Source organism: Petaurus breviceps, unplaced genomic scaffold (genome assembly GCF_028583685.1).
Source record: "Petaurus breviceps papuanus isolate PSGF00001 unplaced genomic scaffold, PetGlider_PUasm1.0 90165, whole genome shotgun sequence".
Taxonomy (NCBI): domain Eukaryota; kingdom Metazoa; phylum Chordata; class Mammalia; order Diprotodontia; family Petauridae; genus Petaurus; species Petaurus breviceps.
In genome coordinates, this window is record NW_027187189.1 from 304635 (window position 1) to 327308 (window position 22674).

General features: G+C 41.5%; 1 long non-coding RNA gene across 1 annotated transcript in view; it reads right to left on the reverse strand.

The window, feature by feature from the left end:
* The window catches only part of LOC138176749 (uncharacterized), a 42513-nt gene extending 20281 nt beyond the window's left edge, over positions 1 to 22232 (reverse strand). The window contains exons 1-2 of the long non-coding RNA XR_011172381.1: positions 21926 to 22232; positions 14237 to 14291 (exon numbers count right to left, since the gene is read on the reverse strand). This is a non-coding gene — a long non-coding RNA (uncharacterized lncRNA). The remainder of the gene's footprint in view (positions 1 to 14236; positions 14292 to 21925) is intronic.
* Between the last annotated feature and the right edge of the window lie 442 nt (positions 22233 to 22674).

The following is a 22674-nucleotide window of genomic DNA, read 5'->3' on the forward strand; positions in this document are numbered from 1 at the left end:
TTTTCCTATGTTTCTCTCTTCTGTGTTCCTGTATACTTATCCATCTCACTACCTATTTCCCCCCTCTCGGTGGGTGGGCGTTTCTCTTTGCCTTTTCCTTTCTTTCCTTGTCTCTTTTTCTTCTTGGCCCCTTATTCTCTTTCCTTCCCTTCTCTCTCCCCTCTCATTGACTGCTCCCTCCCCCTCCTTGCCTTTTTCTTTCTTCCCCCCTCCCCAACTTCTGGCTGGGGGCCAGCATTGTTCCGGGCTGGCTCCCCCTCCCCCTCCCCCTTCTCCCTCCTTTCCTTCTCTTTCCTCCTCCCCACTTTGCTGTCTCCAGCCAGCCCATGGGGTGCCAGCCAGGCCCCTTCCCTGGCTCTGGGCCCAGCCCTGAGGTTGGGGGTATTGTGGGGGAAGGGGGATCACCTCCCTCTCCACTTCTACCCTCCCCATAGTCCTTCCTTCCCTGCTCATGGCAGGGGTGATGGGGGATGGGGGGGGGAGGCTTGGGTTACCATGGGCCCCTGGTTATTTTTAATGCCAACAGCTCAGCAGATAAATATACCTCCTCTATCCCCACCCTTCCTAGCTGCCTAAGCCTGAGTAACATCTCCTTCCCTATCCTCCCAGCAACCTCTCTTTTCTGATCTCATCTCCCACTCTTCCCCGTTACCCCAGCTCCCTTTTCCCAAGTCCCCTTTGCCCTTAACTCTGCTTAACCTCTTATTTCCTGTCTGTTTTCCCTCGCCCCTATCCCCTCTCCACTGGGACCCCCACAAAGTTCTTCCAAGCAGAGGTGGAGACCCTGAGTACTGGTGCCACCTGGTGGTCATACTTCACAATAGTCCCTTTAGGGAGTCAGTTCCAGGCAACCAATCCCAGAAACCTTCTTGACCCCATTACATTTACTTTTTGACCCTTGCCTTTAATACGTTTGAATCCAGCAGACATTCAAATGCTTCCTATATACAAAACATTAGGCTGTGGGGAAAAAAAAAACCAGACCACAATTCCTAAGCTTTTCTCTGAGCTTACATTACACATGTACACAAATAACTAAAATATATCAGGATGTGATAAGTGTGTAGGAGAAAGAAAATAGAAATGAAGGAGAAAAGCCAATGAAAGAAAGATGTGTTATTCCGGAAAGGAGGGAAGGAGAAAATCTTCATAAAGGATCGTAGAGGGGAGGCTAGGTGGTACAGTGAATAGAGAACTGGCCCTGAAGTCAAGAGGACCTGAGTTCAGATCTGGCCTCAGACTCTTAACACTTACTAGCTGTGTGACCTTGGGCAAGTCCCTTAACCCCAACTGCTCTGCTTTCCCCCCTCCAAAAAACAAAAAATAAAAATCACAGAAGCCTAGATTTAATGGTAGAAAGGCCATTTAGAAGTCATTTAGTCTGACCCCTTCATTTTACAGATGAGGAAACTGAGGCCCAGAGAGGTTAAGTGATTTGCACAAGGTTGTAGGTTGGTTGGTTGGTTGTTACCCTTCATACTTGAAGAGGACCAAAATGACATCACTATGTCGGGTCAAGGTACAGTGTGTCTGACAAGACCAATATGAGCTCGGAAGGCTCTGCCACAGGTTGGGCACAAATACTCCCTATGAACATTTGGAGGGGAGATGTCTCTCAATTTGTGCATCTCATATTCTTCTGAGCTACTGCAGTTCTGCTTTGCTCATAGAGTACAGAACCTTCTTTGATGTGGACAAATCATTCCGGGCAGTTCTACTCCAGTATCTCCTATGTCTCTCACAATAGACCTTGAAAGTGTCCTTATATTGCTTCTTCTGAACTCCATGTGAGTGCTTGCCTTGTGTGAGTCCTCTGTAAAATAATCTTCTAGGAAAACATACTTGTGTCATTTGAACAACACGATCAGTTCATCAGTGTTGCACTCTCTGCAGCAGAGTTTGAATGTTTGGCAATTCGGTTCAAGAAACAACTTCAGTATCTGGTACCTTATCTTGCCAAGTGATCTTTAGAATCTTCCTAAGACAATTCAAATGGAAGAGATTCAGTTTCCTGGCATGGTGCTGATATACTATCCAGGTTTCACAGGCATGCAACAATGGCTCTGTAGAGTTTGGTAGGCAGCCATACTTTCCCACACTTTCAGATCCTCCCAAACACTGTCATAGCTCTGGCAATGCATGCATCAACTTCATTATCTCTGTGTACATCCTTGGAAAGTATATTGCCAAGGTAAGTGAACTTATTATCCATAGCACTCAAAAGTTGTTTACATGCTATTCCACGTATAGATGTTTCATTTGGTTCCATGTATGGATGGTACAATGTTGGTTGGTGGAGAACCTCTGTTTTCTTGGTGGTTGTCAGACCAAAATTAACACAAGTGGCAGAGAATTAATCTATACTCTGTTGCATTTCAGCCTCAGAGTCTGCACTGAGTATACAATGATCTGGGAACAAAAAGTCAAGCACCAACTCTCCTTCCACTTTGGTCTTGGCTTGAAGCCTTTTTAAGTTAAATAAGTTGGCAGCAGGGGGGGCTAGGAGGTGCAGTGAGCAAAGTGCCGGCCCTGGAGTCAGGAGGACCAGAGTTCGGTTCCGGCCTCAGACACTTCACACACACACACACACACACACACACACACACACACACACACACACACAAACCTAGCCGTGTAACCTTGGGCAAGTTACTTAACCCCAATTGCCCTCCAAAAGGCAAAAAAAGGAATAATAATTTGACAGCTGACCTAGATGTCATTTTTGTTCTTGTTGAAGGCTTCTGACAACATCGATAAAAACATAATGCTAAAAATCGTGGGAGCAAACACCAGTCTTGCTTCACTCCATTGATGATTGGGAAAGCATGAGAGCATCATCCATTATCCAGAACTTGTGCAAGCATGCTGTCATGAAACTGGTATATAAAACTGATGAACTTTTCTGGGCAACCATATTTTCCCATGGTGTTCTACTAGTCCTCACAACTGCCAGTATCAAAGGCCTTGGTCATATCTATAAATGTTGTGTACAGACTTCTGTTCTGCTCTTGGCATTTCTCCTGGAGTTCTCAGGCAGCAAACACCATAACAGACTGTTCCTTGGCCATTTCTGAAGCCACACTGGCTCTCAGGTAGATGACAATCTTCCAAGTGAAGGATCAGCCTATTGAGGATTCTGAAAAAAATTTGCCTAAGAGATTGTTACAGGACAACCTATTTCCTTTTCCTTTATAGAGATAGACAAAGGAGGCATCCTTGAACTCCTGGGGAATAACTTCCTCTTGCCATATAACTGGGAAGATTTCAGTCAGCTTTTATATAAGCAGTAGACCTCCCCAGCCTTGTAAATCTCAACTGGATTAGAATCAGCACCAGGCACTTTGTCACAGGAAAGGAGCCCAATAGCATTCAAAGCCTCTTCTTTAGCTAGAAATTTGTCTAGAAAGGGATTGACTTCAACCTAAGGCACACAGTCAATGACTTCAGCATTGATTGATGGCAGTCTGTTGAGAACACTCTCAGTCTCTCTCTCTCTCTCTCTCTCTCTCTCTCTCTCTCTCTCTCTCTCTGTCTTGCTCTTTGGAGGGTAGGGGGCAATTGGGGTTAAGTGACTTGACCAAGGTCACACAGCCAGTAAGTGTTAAGTGTCTGAGGCTGGATTTGAACTCAGGTATCCTGACTCCAGGGCCGGTGCTCTATTCACTGTGCCACCTAGCCGCCCACCCCAGTGGGCTCCCTATTACCTCCAAGATCAAATATAAAATTCTGTTTGGCTTTTAAAGCACTTTATAACATGGCTCCTTCCTAGTTTTCTAGCCTTCTCTCATTACACACTATATACCCTGTGATTAGCCTGTTTGCTGTTCCTCAAACAAGACCCTCCTACCAACTCTGGGCACTTTCACTGGCTATCCTACATACCGGGAACTCCCTCCCCACTCATCACCACCTCCTGGCTTCCCTGGCTTCCTTCAAACCTCAGTTAAGGTCAAATCTTCTCCAAGAAACCTTTCTCACTCCTCCTTAATCTTAGTGTCTTTCCTCCAAGATTATCTCCAATTTATCCTGTATATATATTATTTGTACATAGCTGTTTACATGTTGTTGCCCTATTATACTTCAGTCTCCTTTTTGCCTTTCTCTGTAACCCCAGAGCCCATAAGGCATAGGGCATGGCACATAAGTGCTTAATGATTTGACTTGACTATTCTGCAAGGAGGAACAGGTCAGAATTTGTGATAGAGAAGGAAAACTGAACGTAGGTTGAAGTGAACCCTAGATTTTGGAAGAAGAGATTTCAAAAAGGTTAGAAGAAGGATAGGTAGAATACCATAGCTTACGTCTGTGCAGGGAAAGTTAGCCCTGGAAGTATGAGAAGTTCTTAAAGGTGAAATTATGAAGGTACAAAGAGAAATAAATCTGATGAGGAGCTAAAGAAGAGAGACAGATATAGACACACAGGAAACTCAGTGACTAATTAGATGTTCAAAACACATGCAGTAGATGGAAGCAATGGGAGGTAATAGAAGATGAATTTTTTAAAATTGCACCTTCCCTTAAGATTAGTGTCACAAGTGAACACAAGGGCATCAGGCCCGATATCTTTACATTACTAAGTTATCCTTGAAGGCTGTCTAGTTTCCTGTCTAAAAGCCTGGGCTGCTAACTTACACCTAGATTCAAACAAGGAGCACTTCTTAGTGTCAGGAGAAAAGATGGGGAATATTGCTAGCTATCATTCCCAAACTTTCAACCAATTGTATTGTTTCCTGCCCCTCAGACCTGCAACCAATCACATTGCCCTCAAACCCATGATGTCACCTAACCTCTTCTATTCTTTGTTTTCTACTCCCCCCAAACCAGGGGGCCATCACCAGTCATCTTGATCTATACCTTGCTACTGGACCCAGATGGCTCTGGAGGAGAAAGTGAGGCTGGTGACTTTGCACAGTCCTTCCTCACTTAAATCCAATTCACTTGTGAGTCATGACATCATCTCCCTGATTTCTTGGTCCTCTTTGAGAAGGAAGGACAAACAACAGCAACGGTGTCACAAGTAGTAAAGCTCTAAATGAGCTCTGAATGCCAAGGACGAGGACAGTGATAGCAACAACGACAGTTTCTTTGAGGCATGTTAGAGAAAAAAGAAGGAATGAAGAAGGCATAGGGCCATTGCTTGGGTGGATGATGTGATGATAAGGATCATGGAAAGAAGAGACAACCAAGCCCTCTTAGTTTAGAATGATCTCTGCACTGGAAAGGATAAAAGAACTAGAAATAATTAATAGTTAATATCCAAGGTTAGGGAGATTTTAAGAGAATATCTAGCTACTCTTTTTTGTTTGTTTTTATTTTGCTTTTTGGAGAGCATTTGGGGTTAAGTGACTTGACCAAGGTCACACAGCTAGTTTTTGTGTTAAGTGTCTAAGGCCGGATTTGAACTCAGGTCCTCCTGACTCCAGGGCTGGTGCTCTATTCACTGTGCCATCTGGCTGCCCCTCTAGCTACTCTTGATAAGCATAAATCATCAGACCCAGCAAACTGCATCTTAGGGCCAGGGTGTGATTCCTAAGCAAAGTGATGACAGAGAAAGGGAGAGATGCTACAAGAATGGACAAAGGCAAATGTCCCAATATTTTAAAACGGGAAGAGAGTTGTCTACAAACAATAGACTGATGAGCCTGTCTTTGATTCCTGGCAAAAATTCCAGAGCTGGTTACTAAAGGGATAATTATTGATATCTAGAAAAGGAATTGGACAGGTAGGTGGTACAGTGGATAAAGTGTCAGCCCTGGAATCAAGAAGCCTTATCTTCCAGAAGGAAGACGATGATGGGATTGTCATCCTCTGGCCTAGTCAAGTCAAATCCTGAATACTGTCTTCTGTTCTAGGCATCACATTTTGGAAATGACATTGAAAAGCTGCAGAGTGTTCAGAAGAAAGCAATCTAGTCAGAGAAGGGCCTCAAAAATCAAGCCACTCAAGAACTGGTCTAAGGAAATCTAAATGATGTTTAGTCAGGGAGCGAAAAGTCTTAGGGGAAACTTAAACAGCATCTTCAAATATTTGAATTGTTGGAAGAGATGTTAGATTTGTTCTGCCTGGACCCAGAGGGCAAAACTAGTAGCAAGTGGGTGGAAACTGCAAAGTATTCAATTTAAGTTTAATGTCTTGAAGTGAGATGGAACCCAGCTCTCCAGTTCTTACCCTGGGGCCCCATGCTGCTGATTGGTGAGAATTCTCCATAACTGGCCTGATCCAAACTCTAACATGCTTCAGCTGTCTTCATGCCAGGCTGCTACCTTAACACCCACTTTTTTCCCCCTCTAACCTTTTCCCTTCAAAATTTCCACTCTAGCCCTGGATAAAATAATCAAATCAACATTACCATTCCTGGAATAGATGTGTGTCAAGCAGTAGTCCTATGGTGAATGCCACTCCCAATGCCTGGAACTTCTCATTCCAAAATGCTCTTTCTCTCTTATATATGTTGTCTTTCCTGAGCTCTTTGAAAGAAGGGACTGCATTGCTTTTTGTAATGGCATGCCTAACACAGTGCATGGAACATAGCAGAACTTAATGATTGCTTGTCATTCATTCATTCATCAAGAAAAGTTTCCTAACAATTAGAGCTAACCAAAAACTGCCACCTCAGAAGGTAATGGATCCTCTCTCCCTTGAGGTTTTCAAGTAAAGACCTGAAGGCGGTCATAGAGGAAACTTCTGGTCAGTACTAGGCTGGATTAGATTACTCTCAGGTCCCTTCCAACTCTGAGACTCTGTGACTCATCCTCATTCTGATATCAACTCCTTGTGTGTCCTTGCTCAAGTCAAAGAAACAGAGAATGTCAAAATCCTTGGCACAGTCAGAGATAACACCAAGCATTTTTTGGCTGCCTTGTCATACTGTTGATAGTGTCTTTGGATCTCAGTTTTCTCATCTATAAAATGGGAATCTTCAACTTGATAATAACTAAGGTCCCTTGTAGTTCGAAGACTATATCTTTCTAATGCATTCTAACCCTCTTCCAGATCTTTAAGAACAAGGGCCCAGACTCTTCTACCTTTTTACCTCCTTTCACCATTGATTCCTGGCCTACTGGGAAGTCCCTCCCATGATCTAATTCCATCCTTCTTACTTGAGACAAATAATGGGGATAGAAGGGGAGACTACATGGATTCAGAGTATATCGGTATTGGAAGGATTGTTGAATTGTTGAATGTCATCTAGTCCAATCTTTCCTTGAAGTATGACTAGTCTATTTTTTCATTCATTCAATAGAATTCTAGAAATGTTTCTTAAGATCCTCTTATGTGGTCACCAGAGAGGATACAAAGATGAAAAACAACACAGTCCCTGCCCTCAAGGAGCTTACAGTCTAATAGCCGGTATATAATATGTATACAAATAAGTATGATATATAAGTAGGGTAAAATGTGACAGAGACAAAGGAAACATTCAGACAAAGTGCTATGAGAAATATGAGGAAGAATAATTTTTTTTTGGGGGGGGGTTAGGTGGAGCTTGAAAGGCTTCATGGAGGAGGTGGTACCTGAGCTAGGTTTTGAAGAGATGGAGAGGGAGGAAGGAAGGAATTTCAGGCATTTGAGGTGACCTGAGCTAGATCATAGAAAAGAGCAGGAGGAGGTCAGGGAACAGTTAGTGGTCCAGTTGTGGGCTGGAACACAGAATAGAATAAAATGAGGTTGGAAAGGCAAGTTGGAACCAGTCAGTAGAAGGCTAGGAATGCTGGGCTAAGGGATTTGCGTTTCATCCAACAGGCAATGAGGAAGAGCTAAAAATTTTCCAATAGGGGAGTGACAAGCCTAGAGCTTTGCATTAGGAGGATTTTGGCAGCTGACTGAAGAACAGGTTGGAGGGTGAAAGAAAGAACTCAGGAAAACCAGTGAAGAAACTCTTGCTGTAGTTTCAGGGAGAGTCTTGATGGTTGTGTGAGTGGAATGGAGTGGATGATTACAAAAGATATTGGGAAAGTAGAATAGATGTCAACTTGGTCAATCTGGAATAGAGGGAAGAGTCAAAGGTGGCTTGTTGATTTTAAAGTGTGTGTGCCTGGGAGGATGGTGCTGCCATCAAAACTAATTGGTGAATTTGTTGCAAGGACAAATTTAGGTAGAAGGGAGCAGCTAGCTAGCTCTATAGTGTACAGAGTACAGTGTCTGGAATTAGGAAGACTCATCTTCTTGAGTTCAAATCTGACCTCAGTCCTCTTCAAGAATGAAGGATGAACAACAACAATAAAGGTTACTGGGACACTTATTAGCTGTGTGACCCTGGGCAAGTCACTTAATCCTCCCCCCCCCTTTGCCTCAATTTCCTCATCTATAAAATGATCTGGAAAAAGAAATGGCAAACCATTGCGGTATCTTTGCCTAGAAAATCCCAAATGGGGTCATGAAGAGTTAGATATACTGAAAAAATTACTGAACAACAGCAACAAGTTTAGATAGAAAGATGATGGGCTCATGTTGAGTTTGAAGTAACAGTGGGAACAAATAAAACTAGATGAAACTGTCCAGCATGCAGTAGGGAATCCAATTTATTCTTTTTTCTTAATTGCCTCTAAAGAAAGATGAAAAGGCACCAAAGACAGATTTCTCTTCCTTCACAATCTCTTCTTTTGTCCTGTTCTTGGCCTTATACAACCGCTCTTAGTTGGCCACCCAGGGGAAGTACAGATTTCTGGAAACAGCACCTCTTTGTGGCCAGTGTCCATCTATGCACTTTAGAGATGATGAGACATGAGCTGAAAGAAGGATGAAAGTAGTTTGAATGCCTTCTCCCTGCAAAATGCTGGGCAAAAGAGCTTCCAGGATGGGGCCAGAGGAAGATGGTATCTCCTTTCATATGGATCTGACTTTCAGCAATTAGATTAAAGGAAATATTGCCCTGTGTATGGCTCTTGTGTAATGGCAACTCTGAGAGACCCCAGGGCCACCATTCTGGATCAGAATCATTTTGATTTTCTTTCTCACTTAACTGGGTTTGTGCTATGGGGAAATAAGAATGGAATGAGACTCAGGCCCAGGTTCCAAAACTCTTGCATTCCAGATCAAACATTGAAACACTTAACAATTGATGACGATGAGGATAACAACCACGTTAAAAATTTATAAAAAATATGGGACCCCCATATTCCAATCTGCAACAAAAGACCACTGAGGCATGAGGGCTCCAAACAGTTACAATTTCTTAGGGAAAATGATGGTCCCCAAGAAACTGGATCCAAGACTCTCCTCTGCAGTCAAATACCCTTTTCTATCCTAGGGTTGGGAATATTTATGGAGAATGAGAGAATACTAAAAATAGAAAAGGGGTGGTACAAATCTTTGATTGGTTAATTCCAAAAAGAAGAGTTACATGATTGGTCAAGGGGAGAAAGTAGAACTCCATGTTTGGCCATAAGAAGTAGCCAAAGTGGGGCGGCTAGGTGGCACAGTGAGTAAAGTGTTGGCCCCAGAGTCAGAAGGACCTGAGTTCGCTTCCAGCCCCATACACTTAACACCCCCACAAAAAAACTAGCCGTGTAACCTTGGGCAAGTTACTTAACCCCAATTGCCCTCAAAAAAGGAAAAAAAAAAAGAAGTAACCAAAGGAAGGAGCTCCCATATTTGGTCAAGGATAATGTCTCCTAGCCATCTATTTGTTTAACCAGTGACCAGGCAATGGAGGTCCAGGACTTACTACTGTTTAGTCAGTGACTAGGCAAGAGTTCTTGGGACTTGTCGGCATTTGTTACAACTATCTGGCCATGGCAAATAAGAAACTCGGGTTTTCTGGAACATAGCAACCAACAGGGGGTGCGGGGCACAGCAGGTTTCTTCTCTATATTTAACATAGGTCAACATATAAATAATTTGAACAGTATAATCAATACACGAACACTGCCACTAATATATAGTAGATTAGTCAATCATAACACTTATCCTAACAGCATTAACTATTAGATTTAATCCTATTATGTTTAAATAACTACTACGGTCACTAATATCCATTAAACCACAATGAATTGATTAAATGCTGATTAAATTTGGTAGGGGTATCAAAATTATTGTCACAATACTTACTGAACAACAGAGTCAGGTTCATAAAGTAATAACAAGGCTAAAAAGCGATACACATCACTGATTGTAGGGAACATGACTGATAGCGGCTTACCATCAGATAGAAACTATGAAATGGCTAAGATTCAAGAATGACACATCTATACATATTCATCTAATAGTATGTTGACAAACAAGCCTTGAAAAAAATGGCTGAGTCCAATAGATTTTTCTACAGAAACAGAAGGGGTTCTTAATAACAATATATCATGCCATTACTACAAGAAACTACAGAAGGTTCATTCATAAAGAATTCAGGCTTATAAATTGGTGCAGATTTGCAAGAAGATGGTGGAAACTATAAAAGTTATAGTCTAAGGTTTACAGAAATTTGGTACCCATTAAATGCCTAGAAAGGAAGGAGCCAGAATTATATACTAGGAGCTTGTTGTTCTTCATGAACTGATAAACAGCTAGTATAAATTCCAAAAGATTCTTGAGAATTCAACAAATAAGTCATGCTGGAATTAGAGCCATTATCACAGGCAAAATTATTACCCACAATTACCCGGACATAACATTCATCCACAAAAAAATTAAGAACAACATTTTAAATATATGTTATCATACCAGATACTCAGAAACTCTAATTATGTGGAGCTCTAAATATAGAGACCTGGTAGAAGAAATTAAAACCATGTGCTAACAGAAATAAGTATATATCATCACCACCATCCTAACTGCTAGAGAAGTTGTCCTAAAAATGCTTTTTTACTTGAAATAAGCCTATATCTCAACACTTTCACTCAATCACAAAAATAAATCATTTTGTACACCTCCACAATAGTTCACTGAACACCAGACATAAAAAGAGCAATAAGATAGAAACTTATCTGAAGGGGTGGCTAGGTGGTGCAGTGAATAGAGCACCAATCCTGGAGTCAGGACGACCTGAGTTCAAATCCAGCCTCAGACACTGCCCTGTCTTACCCCCCTCCAAAAAAGGGAAAAAAAAGAAATTTATCTGAAGACCATTTTTATCCAAACTACATCAAATGATGAATGATCAAAATGATGAAAAGAATAAAACTTCATCAGCAACAACAAAAATTATTGACATCTGAGCCCTGTCAATTTTCTCATCTGGGTTAAGTAACACAAGATATACCTGTGACCAAGTGGCATAAAACTGTTCCTTTAAAGTACTCTTAGAAAGAGCAGTGTTTTGAATGGGGGTAAACTGAGAGAAGTTCACAGGACTAGGGAGGGAGAGCTGGAAGAAGAAAACAGGCCATTTGCATGGCATAGCCCCTTTCCCCCTCAGACCTCTACTCAGTTGTTTTCATGCTGCCTGAAAGTACAGTCACCACCCTCTAAATTTCAGTGTCTTAGGGCAAACCTCCAATTTCCCAACCCTAGTTTGAACTATGATTAATCTCTGTGCTTCAGAGTTTGTAAGGCACTTTACCTACATTATTTCATTTGATCCTCACAAGTGAGGGTCACAGGTTTTTAATATAAATCCCTACTTCTCCCGGCTGATCTCTAGGTTCTTATCACCTTCCCTGAATTAGGAGACCCAGATCCACTCCAATACAGACACTCCCAAGGCCCACAAAACACAGGATGTCCCAAACCTGCTCATAGGTGAAATTTTTCTTATTTTTTACCTTGGTCCCTCATGCTCCAAACCTTTCCCTCCTTCCATTGAGAAGACATCCCTCTTTTGTCATACTTTACATATGTTCCTGAGGAATCCTTACATGGGAATCTATATCAATATATTTCTCAGGATGTGTGTGTGAGTATATATATTATATATACATATATATATATATATATAAAATACGTGTGTGTATAACACACACAATAACAGATCCAAATTATACATATTCTGAGGGATATATGCAGATATCTATCTATATCTGTGTATGCGTGTATAAAACCCTCAGTTTTATATGTATGTATCATATATTTTATATTTTAATAAATTTTATACATATATTTTTATCATATATATAACACATTTTATACATATATATCATACATATATCCCTCTCTGCCTATTCAGACCCAAAGCCTTCTAGTCCAAGCTCTTCTTTTTTTTTTCCTTTTGGAGGGCAATTGGGGTTAAGTAACTTGCCCAAGGTTATACAGCTAGTTTTTTTGTGTGGGTGTTAAGTGTTTGAGGCCAGAACTGAACTCGGGTCCTCCTGACTCCAGGGCCGGCGCTTTACTCACTGCGCCACCTAGCCGCCCTAGTCCAAGCTCTTGATTACTGATTGCAGTACCAGTCAAGTTAGAGCTTGAAGGAACCTAACATTATGATGCAGGCCTAAGTCAGGCAAGCCCAGTGATTCAGATTTTGGGTCAGAATGCAATGAGATACTTTTGGATCATAATATGAAATAAAAAAGATTTTACTAATAACAAAGGATAAATAAATAAAATAAGATAAATTAAAAAAAACCTTTTCCTAAGGTTAAAAAATATATTATTTCAAATAAACTAGTTATTCTCTATTTTCACCACAATAAATGACTGGGCTAGGTCAGTGGGAATTTCTTGCAAAGCAGTAGGAATTCTGTTATAGCGTCTGACAATTTCCTATAGGTTGAGTTGGCGAGGAAACCAAACCAATGATGATCCAGAGAATGGCCTTCCTGTTCCTTTAAAGGAAAAACACTTAACCTACATAAAGTAGGTGCCACTCCTCTCATACCTTATAAATCATACAACACCATTTTACAAGTGAGGAAAATGAGATCCCAGAGAGGAGAAAATTATTTGCCAAAGGTCACATGGCCAGTAAGTGACAGATCCGGGACTCAAAATCAGGCCTTCTGAGTTGAAGGCCAGGGTTCTTTCCCTCTTACCAGAGTGCCACTCCTAGATGGCAATGGTAGACAGAATCTGGTTCTCTAGATTTAGATGTTCAACCAGTTTCTCCACAGGAAAGTGGCAACCTCTGATTACACTGTCAAATAACTGAAGTACTGTCATATGAAAGAAAGATTGGCCCCAGAGAGCAGGAGTAGGCAGCAAGAAGTAGATTATAGTTCAGCAAGACCTTCATAATAGAGCAATCTAAACAATGAACTGCATAAGGAAATATTTAGCTCCTTAGCATTAGAGGAGTTCTAGCAGAAGTAGAATGACTGTATTGAATACCACAGAAGGGCTCTCTTCCTGGAGTATGAGGTTAGACCAGATCATCTTTAGGGTCCCTTATAGTTCTAAGATCTAGAGAAGGAATACTAGACTTGGAATCAGAACTTCGGTTCAAATTCATATGCCTCCACTTACTACCCACCAGAACAAATTACTTCACCTCCTTGGGTTTCACTTTCCCTTTTTGTAAAATGGGAGAGGTGGTGGCAATCTTGAAGGTCTACTCAACTCTTAAATCCTATAGTTTTAAAAATCTAAGACTTTATCTGTAGGGTCTAGCATACTTCTGAGATGTTTTGGTTGAGCCAAGACATTATCAGATTCACTACTAATGACTCTAGAACAGAGAGCAGAATAGATGTTATCAGAGTGTTTACCAGCTGGGATATGCCTAAGGCACCGCTCAGAACTGTAAGCTCTGGTTGAGGAGACCTAAGCAGGGAATGCAAGCATAAGCTTTTCATACCATTAGCAACACAAGTCTGGACAGAGCACTCAATGGTGACCACTGGGGAACGGGCTTATCAGATAGAAAACTGCACTGTGAGGAATCAAAGGTGAGTATTAAGGGAAGCGACGCATTATAGCACTTGAGTTATATAAACATGGGAAGATACAAATGGGGTCTAGGCATCCAGCAACCTAGAAGCCATGTATAAGATAGTGACAGTTCACATATGTCTCCACTAGGTCTTCTGGACAGCTTACGGGCTCCTTCTTCCCCACTCTTTATACCCTTAGATACTAAAAGAGATTTCTACCTCTTCACATTTTTTAGACTTTTACAAAAGGATAGTTAGTGTAAAGATATATAGCAAGAACAGAAGTGCAAAAAATTTCACCCCAACACCTGGGCCCACAATCTCTTCTTTACCATCTTGGTCCCTGGGGATAGAGGGCTCAAACAGTAAAAATTTCAATCCACTATTCTTCTCATCAGATTCACTTCCAAATGTGCATGCCCAATGCATGGATCCATTTGCACCTCTGCCGCTGCTAGACTAAGCTGGACAGGCCATTCTGCTAGGCAAATTCTTACCTTACCACCATCTGACTTCTGGTGAATCTTGGCGCTGACTCCAGCTTCCAGACTTCTGGTGGAAGGAAATAAACATTTATTAAGCACCTACTATGTGCCAGGCATGGTATTAAGTGCTTTACAAATATTATCTCATCTGATCCTCACAACCTCCCTGGGATGTAGGTGCTATTATTACCCCCACTTTGTAGTTGAAGATATTGAAACAGACAGAGATTAAGTGACTTGCCCAGGTTCACAAAGCTAGGAAATATCTGATGTCACATTTGAGCTCAGGTCCTCCTGATGCCAGACCCAGTGTACCACACCTCACAGCTGGTGGCTTGCTCTCCTTACATTTCAAAACTCACAAGGTTGTAGCTAAGTCCAATCTCCTCCACCCCAAAAAGGAAAGAACAAACATAAAGAGGCAACAAAGGCCCACATCCTGATTCATATTGTTGGAATCTCACCTTTGATCTTATCACACTTTACCTTGTTTTATATTTATCTTTGTATAGAATGTATATAATATCTCTGTATATGATGTCCTTCTCCCTTTCTCTTGGTAGAACACAAGTTCCTTGAGGGGAGGGACTGTGCCAGTTTTTATCCTGACATCCCCTGTGCCTGCCATAGAGAAGGAGACTGTAATAAATGTATGTTGAATTTAATCCAAGTTCCAACAGCAATACATGACCCATAAGTGTGTTCTGAACACAAGCTGGGTATGCCAGGGTGTGCAAGCAAGAGCAGTCCACACTCTATGTAACCTGTGCGTCTCTTCAAGATTTAGGTTGTAGAAACTGTTGTGGCCACACTATTAGTTCAGCTGAGTCAGTCAGTAAACATGTATTAAGCACTTACTATGGGCCAGGGCAGCTAGGTGGTACAGTGTGGACAGAGCCTTGGGTTTGGAATCAATCATGAAGACCCTAGTTCAAATCTGGCCTCAGACACTTATCAACTGTGTGACCCTGTGCAAGTCACTTAAGCGCTATTTGCCTAAGTTCCTCAACTATAAAATGGGGATGCTGGAGAAGGAAATGGCAAACTACTCTAGTATCTTAGCCAAGAAAACCCCATGGAGATGAAGAGTAGGAAATGAGTCAACGAAAACAACAGAACACCAAGAAAGACAAGAGACAGCACCTGTCTTCAAGAGCTCACAATCTAATAGAGGAGACAACAGACAAAAAACTCTGTTACAAATGAGCTATATTTCCCATAGAAGTTTAACTCCTGTCCCAAAGCCAATATGTATGGGACTCTCTCCTTATTGGTGAGATGAATGCCTTGCCCTGCATGAGAGGCAGGGTGGAGTTAGGAAGAGGTGAAAGGGTTCTAGCTCTTGCCCATCCTTTCTAGGACTCTTCAAGGGCCAGTCCAATAAATTAATTAATAAAGCTTTGGGTCTAGTTGCTTTGGGCACTTCAGGACTCCAGCTTCCAGAAAGAGAAGGTGGAAGAGTCAACTGCACTCGAGGTTGCTAAAGGAAAAGACTGGGAGGACATGAAAAGGGCTGGCAGATTCCATCATGTCCCTATTCCCAGCTTACTACATTAGAGAATTCATAGAGTTTTCCCTTGGGTGAGATTAAGGCCTATATTGGTTGAGTTGATTTACTTTGCTCCTAATGGAAGAACTTCTTCACTCAGTATTATCTGGTATATATTCTCTTCTCTGATTTGTTTTGCTACTGATTTGGATAAATGGGTTTCTTTGCTATTCCCAATGTTTTGTGTCTTTTCCTCAATTCCCAATATTTCTGGGAAAAAGGTCAAGCCTTATTGGGATCTCCTCCCCTTTCTCCCCCCCCCCAAATTGACAAAATGACTCAATCATATCCTCTAGATTAAAAATATTTAAGGGATCAGATAGATACACTTCTAGCCTGGTACCCCCTCTCTCTGAGGAGAGCAGATCAGCCTCTGGTCCCAACCTCCTTTTTCTACTCCTGGCAGGAAAGTCTCTGTTGGAGAAGGGTTGGAAGTGGGGGAGAAGAAGCTAGAGATGTCTATTCTGTCTCTCTTTGAGCCACATAAGGACAGCCCTCATTACTCAAGTGTGGCTCCACTCCAACTGCAGGAAAATCAAGAGTTTTGTTAGTATAATTTAGCATTTATTAAATATACAGCAAGAACTTATTAGATAATTAGAACCTCCAGGGCAGTAGTTGAATCTTATCACCATATGTTAGGTCAGTAGGAAAGGGAGGGCATCTGCGTCATTCAGGAGCTTCTTACCTAAGACTCAACAGTGAGTGGGCAGGGCTGTAGCCTTCCCCTTTTGTGTCTGAAAGCATAACATGGCATTTTAAGAGGCATATAGTGCTGGGGGAGAGAAGGAAGAAGTCATAGTGCATGTGCCTATTAGTGTTTCCCTACACCTGGGTCCTTGGCCCTACAACACACACTGCCCAGATTTTAAAGCAGGGAAATGATATTTGATAAGCTCATATTGTAGTATCAGCAAAGGCTGAATCTCTGGTTCATATCTTCTGAGTCTTCTCCATGCTCACCCAGACCCAAACAGGGCCTGTGGTGAGGTCTGGAAGCCTGGTAGCTAATTGTGCTTCAGAGATTGGCTCTCTCTCCCACAGAGACGCTTTTACACAGCAAACGTTCACTCAAATATTTGCTAAATGGATGAAGGGACAGAAGAAAACTATGCCCTTGGAAAGAGTGGGAATATTAAGCCAGAAGTGAAGATTTGGGGATAGGAGTGGAACATAGTGGCTATTTTCAAAGATTTGAAAGTCTTTTATGTAAAAGAGAGATTTTACTCATTCTAGTAGGCTCCAGAGAGCAGAGCCAGAACTAGTAGGTGGAATTTGCAGAGATTTATGTTTGACATAAGGAAAAACTTCTTAAGTATTAGAGCTATCCAAAAGTGTAATGGGCTCCCTTGGGTAAGTTCAGGGTTGTAATGGAGCCAACTTGAATTGGCTCTCTCTCTCTCTCTCTCTCTCTCTCTCTCTGTCTCCTGGGAATGTGATCTCTCAATTCTACATCTCTCTCTCTCTCTCTCTCTCCCCCCCCCCTTCTCCTCCTCCTCTCTCTCTTTTTCTCTGTGCCTATGCGTGTGTGCATTAGTTAGATTTTCCAGGATGTACATTACTCTTTGGAAATAGGCAAATGCTACAAAGCAGAACTTGATTTACTGTTTTGTTGATCGTTTAGATTTAAGAAAGTGATAGAAAAATATTAACGATACAGATTAAACTTAAAAGTGTGTGTGCAATTTTTTTTGTGAGTCAGTTGTTAGATCTTTATTAGCACAAAAGTGCTTAGAACAATGCCCAGCAAATAGTAGGAGCTATATAAATGCTCATTCCCTCCCTTCTTCCTTCCGTTGTCAAGTTCCTCACCATTGGATGCTTTTCTTTTTTTTTTTTAATTAATTAATTAATTTTCTTCTAGTTTACAACATTCAGTTCCACAATCCCTTGTGTTCCAAATTTTCTCCCCCTCCCCCTCCTCTCTCCCCTTCCCCACTGTGACAGCATGCAATTCAATATAAGTTCTACAAATAACTTCATATTAAACATTAATCAAGTTGTAAAGAATGATTATAACTAACCATTGGATGTTTTTCAAATGAGAAAACCGTCATAGTACAAATAACCTAAAAGTCAATACAAAGCCAAAAGCTCATAATGAGGCCTATGGCCATGAGAGTGTACAATATTCTGGGGCACATGAGTATGTTACAGTCTTCCCTAAGGGAGACTGTCACAATGGTCACAAAATCATCTGGCCTAATCTTATAGCAACCCATCCCACTGACATTGACAAAAATCCATGGGGGGCAGTCTCCTTAGAAGGACAGATTTGCATGTCATGTCTAAGCCCAATCAATGTTCATAATAATCTTGAGTCCCAGATGTCTCAGATAGTTTTCTGATCACAGCACAGACCTTATTCTGGATTAGGTCTCCTTCTTAGGGCAGCTCTGAAGAGGACTTCTGCTAGAAGATGTTCATCTGGTTCCAGGTCACCAGCAGTTTTTAGGTGCTTACTGATACATTTGCAGCACAGAGCTTGATACATGTTAGTACAGCTTTCTACATAAAACCCAGTTCAACAACTTAAAATTTCTTGCTTTTTCATTAATTAAACCATCTCAAACCTTGCAGTTCTTGATCTATCAAATTACTACTTGCTGTTTCTGTCTTTATGCTTAATGTTAACACTGCTATCAATATGCTGAAGAAGAAAATCTCGAAAAGAAATCCATGAGGGTATAACTTGTGAAAATAAGCTCTTTTGCCTCTTAAAATTACCAGACAGAAAAGATGAATGATTTCTATTCAATATGGGAATTTATAGGTAGAATTCTTTTTTTTTTTTTTTTTGCAGGGGGGAAGGCAGGGCAATTGGGGTTAAGTGATTTGCCCAAGGTCACAGGCTAGTAAGTGTTTCAAGTGTCTGAGGCCAAAGTTGAACTCAGGTCCTTCTGACTCCACAGCTGGTGCTCTGTTCACTGTGCCACCTAGCTGTCCCATATAGGTAGAATTCTTAATTCTGTTTTGAGAACTTGTTAATTTCTAAATTGTGATTGTGTTACTTTCTTAAAATTTATTATTCCAATTAAATTCTGTCTAATTAAGAACTCAATTTTGTCTAATTCTATTTCCTTCCTTAGGAGGATGTATATCTTATGCTTATAAATGAAAATTGGATAAAATTGGGGAAAAAAAAGGACATAGTTATACCACAGGGAAGATGCTTCCCTGGTTCCATTATGATTCCAAGCAAGAGACATAAAGGTGGCTAATTGTATAACAGGATTATCACAGCTAGTTCGGAATTCACCAGGTGGGAAAATCTCTTATATGGGAAATTGAGTCAAGAGGGTCCTATCTTAGCCTTCATAAGGTTAACACCTCAACTATTCCTCAGGGACAAATATCCACCAGTAGAAGCAGTGCACAGATCCCATTTCCATTAAGCTGCTGCCATTTTCTTTGGAATGGTGAAATACTGACAATGACCCGATTATGTCTGAAGTCAAACTCAGAATATTATCAATTATAGTCTCACAAGATTTTACCTCAAATAGCAAAGTTTCATTAATCACAGTTTGGGGTTAGGTTACTGTTACCTTTTACAAGTTGCAATAGCTATTAAAAATAAACATATTACTAGTTTAAATTCATCCTGAAGTAGAAATTGATCATTTGTAAATTAAGAGTAATCATATTCAAGAGTTTCCAAAAAGGGGCGGCCAGGTGGCGCGGTGAGTAAGAGCTGGCATCGGGAGACCCAGGATCGGTTCCGGCCTCAGATACTTGGCACCCACACAAAATAACTGGCCGTGTAACCTTGAGCAGGTTACTTAACCCCAATTGCTTAAAAAAAAAAAGTTTCCCAAGGCATGGGGGAAGCCCCTATGGCATCAGATCCAGGCCAGAGTAGTAGGCAAATTAGAGGGCTGGATCAAAACACGGAAAGTTGCCCACCTTTTATCAATGGATAAAAGGGGATCATTTATCTATAAGCTAATTCTATAAGATCTTTAACATGGTCAGTATCATTAGCATGCATTACCATAAGTTTCCCTTTTAGAGAAAGCTCAAAACATACTCCAATATAGTAATTAAGGCACAGCTTGAAAAGAATAACCAGATTAAGGGTAATTAACCCATTTAACAAGGGTGGCTAACAGGCCAAGAAGGATTCCATCATTAGCTATTGTCAGATATTCTACGAGTTTCTGTCACAATTTGCTGAGTGTCATTCATAATACATTGAAGCCCATGGATATTTGTAAACAATTTCTCCTGAGCTACTGATGTAAGAACGACAGTATTGATTAATAAGAATACATCCTCCCCCTAAAGCAGCAGTGAGAACATTTAAGGTCAAGTGGTTCTGCAAGACTGCCTTTAATAAAAAATTAATTTCTATTAATCTCACTGGATGTTTGAGAGGTGGCTTGGGTTATATCTTGAGCAGGAGTTCCTGCAGCCTGATTTGTTATTCTTATATGTAGGAAGTAACAGAGGTATCTCCCCTTAGTAATACCGGGGGAAAAGACTTTGCTTGGATAGGAGTGTGTCCAAAAAGCATTTCAAAAAGAGATATATGTAATTCCTACCTTGGTCTGCTGTGCAAATAGAACAATGCTGAGGGGATGACTTGTCAGTCATGACTTAAAGCTCCTTATTCATATATTCAACTTGGTCTGAGCTTTGGGAAGGTATATGGAATTTAGGGGTCACTCCTAGACAAGAGTAGATTTGGGATAGGATAGAATCAGTAAAGTGGGTGCTCTCATCAGAGCCTGTGTAGGATGATGGGTCAAAGAGAGGGACACTCTCCTTCAGGAGTATTTTAGCAACAAATCCATCTGTGGCATGAAAGTCAGGAAAGGCCTCTACCCACTGAGAGAGTGGCCAATGACAACAAGACAAACCTTGTAATGACCATCTTTAGGCACGTGGGTGAAATCAATCTGCAAATGTTCTGAGGGTGTATAAACTAGAGGGTGCCCACCATGGGCTTTGTCACAGGAGGCACATTGGTCACAAGCCTGACAAGCAGGGGAAGAGGCACATACAGGGCTCCTGGCACAATCCCAACCTCCTAATCAAACCCACAATTCCTTGAGCGACAAAGTTGCCTCCCTTATGGACAGGTAGATCTACTTGGTGATAGAAATTCCAGGGAAGGAATGGTTTGTCCTTCGCAGTCACCCAGACCCTAATAGCCTGTTTTGCCTCACATTATTGTTTCCACTTCTCCACTTCAGCATCATTATAAGAAAGAGGGATGTTATCATCACCAGAAGGAGAGATTAAAAATATTCACAGGGCCTTCCAGGGTGGCAAGCTTGGCAGCATCATCAACAGCATTGTTCCCTCTTAAAGCAGAAGTCTGTCCCATGTGGGCAGAGCAGTGAACAATGGCCAGGGCAGACAAGAAACCTTTGGTGAATTCTGCATTTGCAATGCCCTTACTGACTGATATCAGAAAGCCTCTCTGTAGCCAGAGCAACCCCACAGCACCAAAAGCTGACTGTCAAGTGAATATGATTCATGGTGCTTTGCCCTTTGGCTAGTGGCACACCTGGGTAAAGGCCACAAGCTTAGCAGCTGAGATTAGCAGTCAATGAAGCCACTCAGATAGTGTCACAATCAGAAACCATAGCAACACTAGTATAGTGTAGTGTCACAATCAGAAACCATAGCAACATTAGTATAGTGAACACCGTCTCTCATAAAAGAGGACCCCTCAAGATACAAAAAGTCATTGAGGGTCTGCAAAGGGTTTTTCAACCACATCCACTACTGAGGTCCAGTCATGGAGAGGATCCCTTGAGGTCAGCAAATCAAGGAGCATCACAGCAAGATTTAGCACAGCTTGGCATTTGAGAGTGATGTTCTCTTTACTAAGAGCAAAGTCACTTTATATCTGACAAGTTTCTGATCAGAGAAAGCCTGAGCTTGGTGGAGAAATAAAACTGCCTCAATCACATAGGAGTACTGCACTGTTAAAAGGGAAGCCCAAACTAAAATCACACACCTATTGCACCAAAGGGCAGTGACAGCCACAGCCCATAATAGGCAGGGTGATGCTCCCACAGCCACAAAATCAATAAGAATAAGGATAATTAGCTACTGGTGAGGAGCAGGTCCCAATATCTGAGTTAGGACACTGGAGGCTACCTCCCTTTGTTCATGTACAGAAAGAGAGAAGGACTTACTGTGATCTGGGATTCTCAGGGCAGGTGCTGATAACAGTCCTTTTGATCTCCACAAGAGCAGAAAGATGTTAATTGTCAAGGTCCAGACATGGAATGTTTAGTAGGTGAAACAAGGGGCTTGGTAATCTCGCTGAATGAAGGTATACGTTGTCTGCCGTATCCGGCCACTCTTAAGATAGTGTTCAGCTGCCACTTAGTGGTGGATATGGAGAGTTGCTGGATAGTCTGAGTGGTTGTAGGCAAAACAGAACAAATCCCAGCAGCTAGGAGAAACCCCAGATGTTCCACCTGTGGCAGGCAGCACTGGACTTGGAGACTTTATAGCTTCTTTGTTAAAGTAGATGACTACTAAGACGGCCAGGTGGCTCAGCAAGTAAGAGCATCGGCTCCAGTGTCGGGATGACCTGGGTTCAAATCCAGGCTCAGATACTTAGCACCACACCCAGAAATAGCTGGCCGTGTAACCTTGAGCAAGTTACTTAACCCTGATAGCCTTTAAAAGAAAAAATAAAATAAAGTAGATGACGACTGTCCTGGCAAATCTGAGCCTCTGGAGAAGCTAGAGGCAGATCACCCACATACTGGACCAAGGTGGTGCCTTTAAAAGTGATGGAAACCAAATTTTTCTGTAAGATCTGAATCAAGTGGGGCTCTTTGTATACCCTTGAGGGAAAGAAATCCATGTCCACTGTGATTTTTTTCCACATAAAAGCAAAAGAGTTACTGGGAATCTGGATGTAAGGAGATTG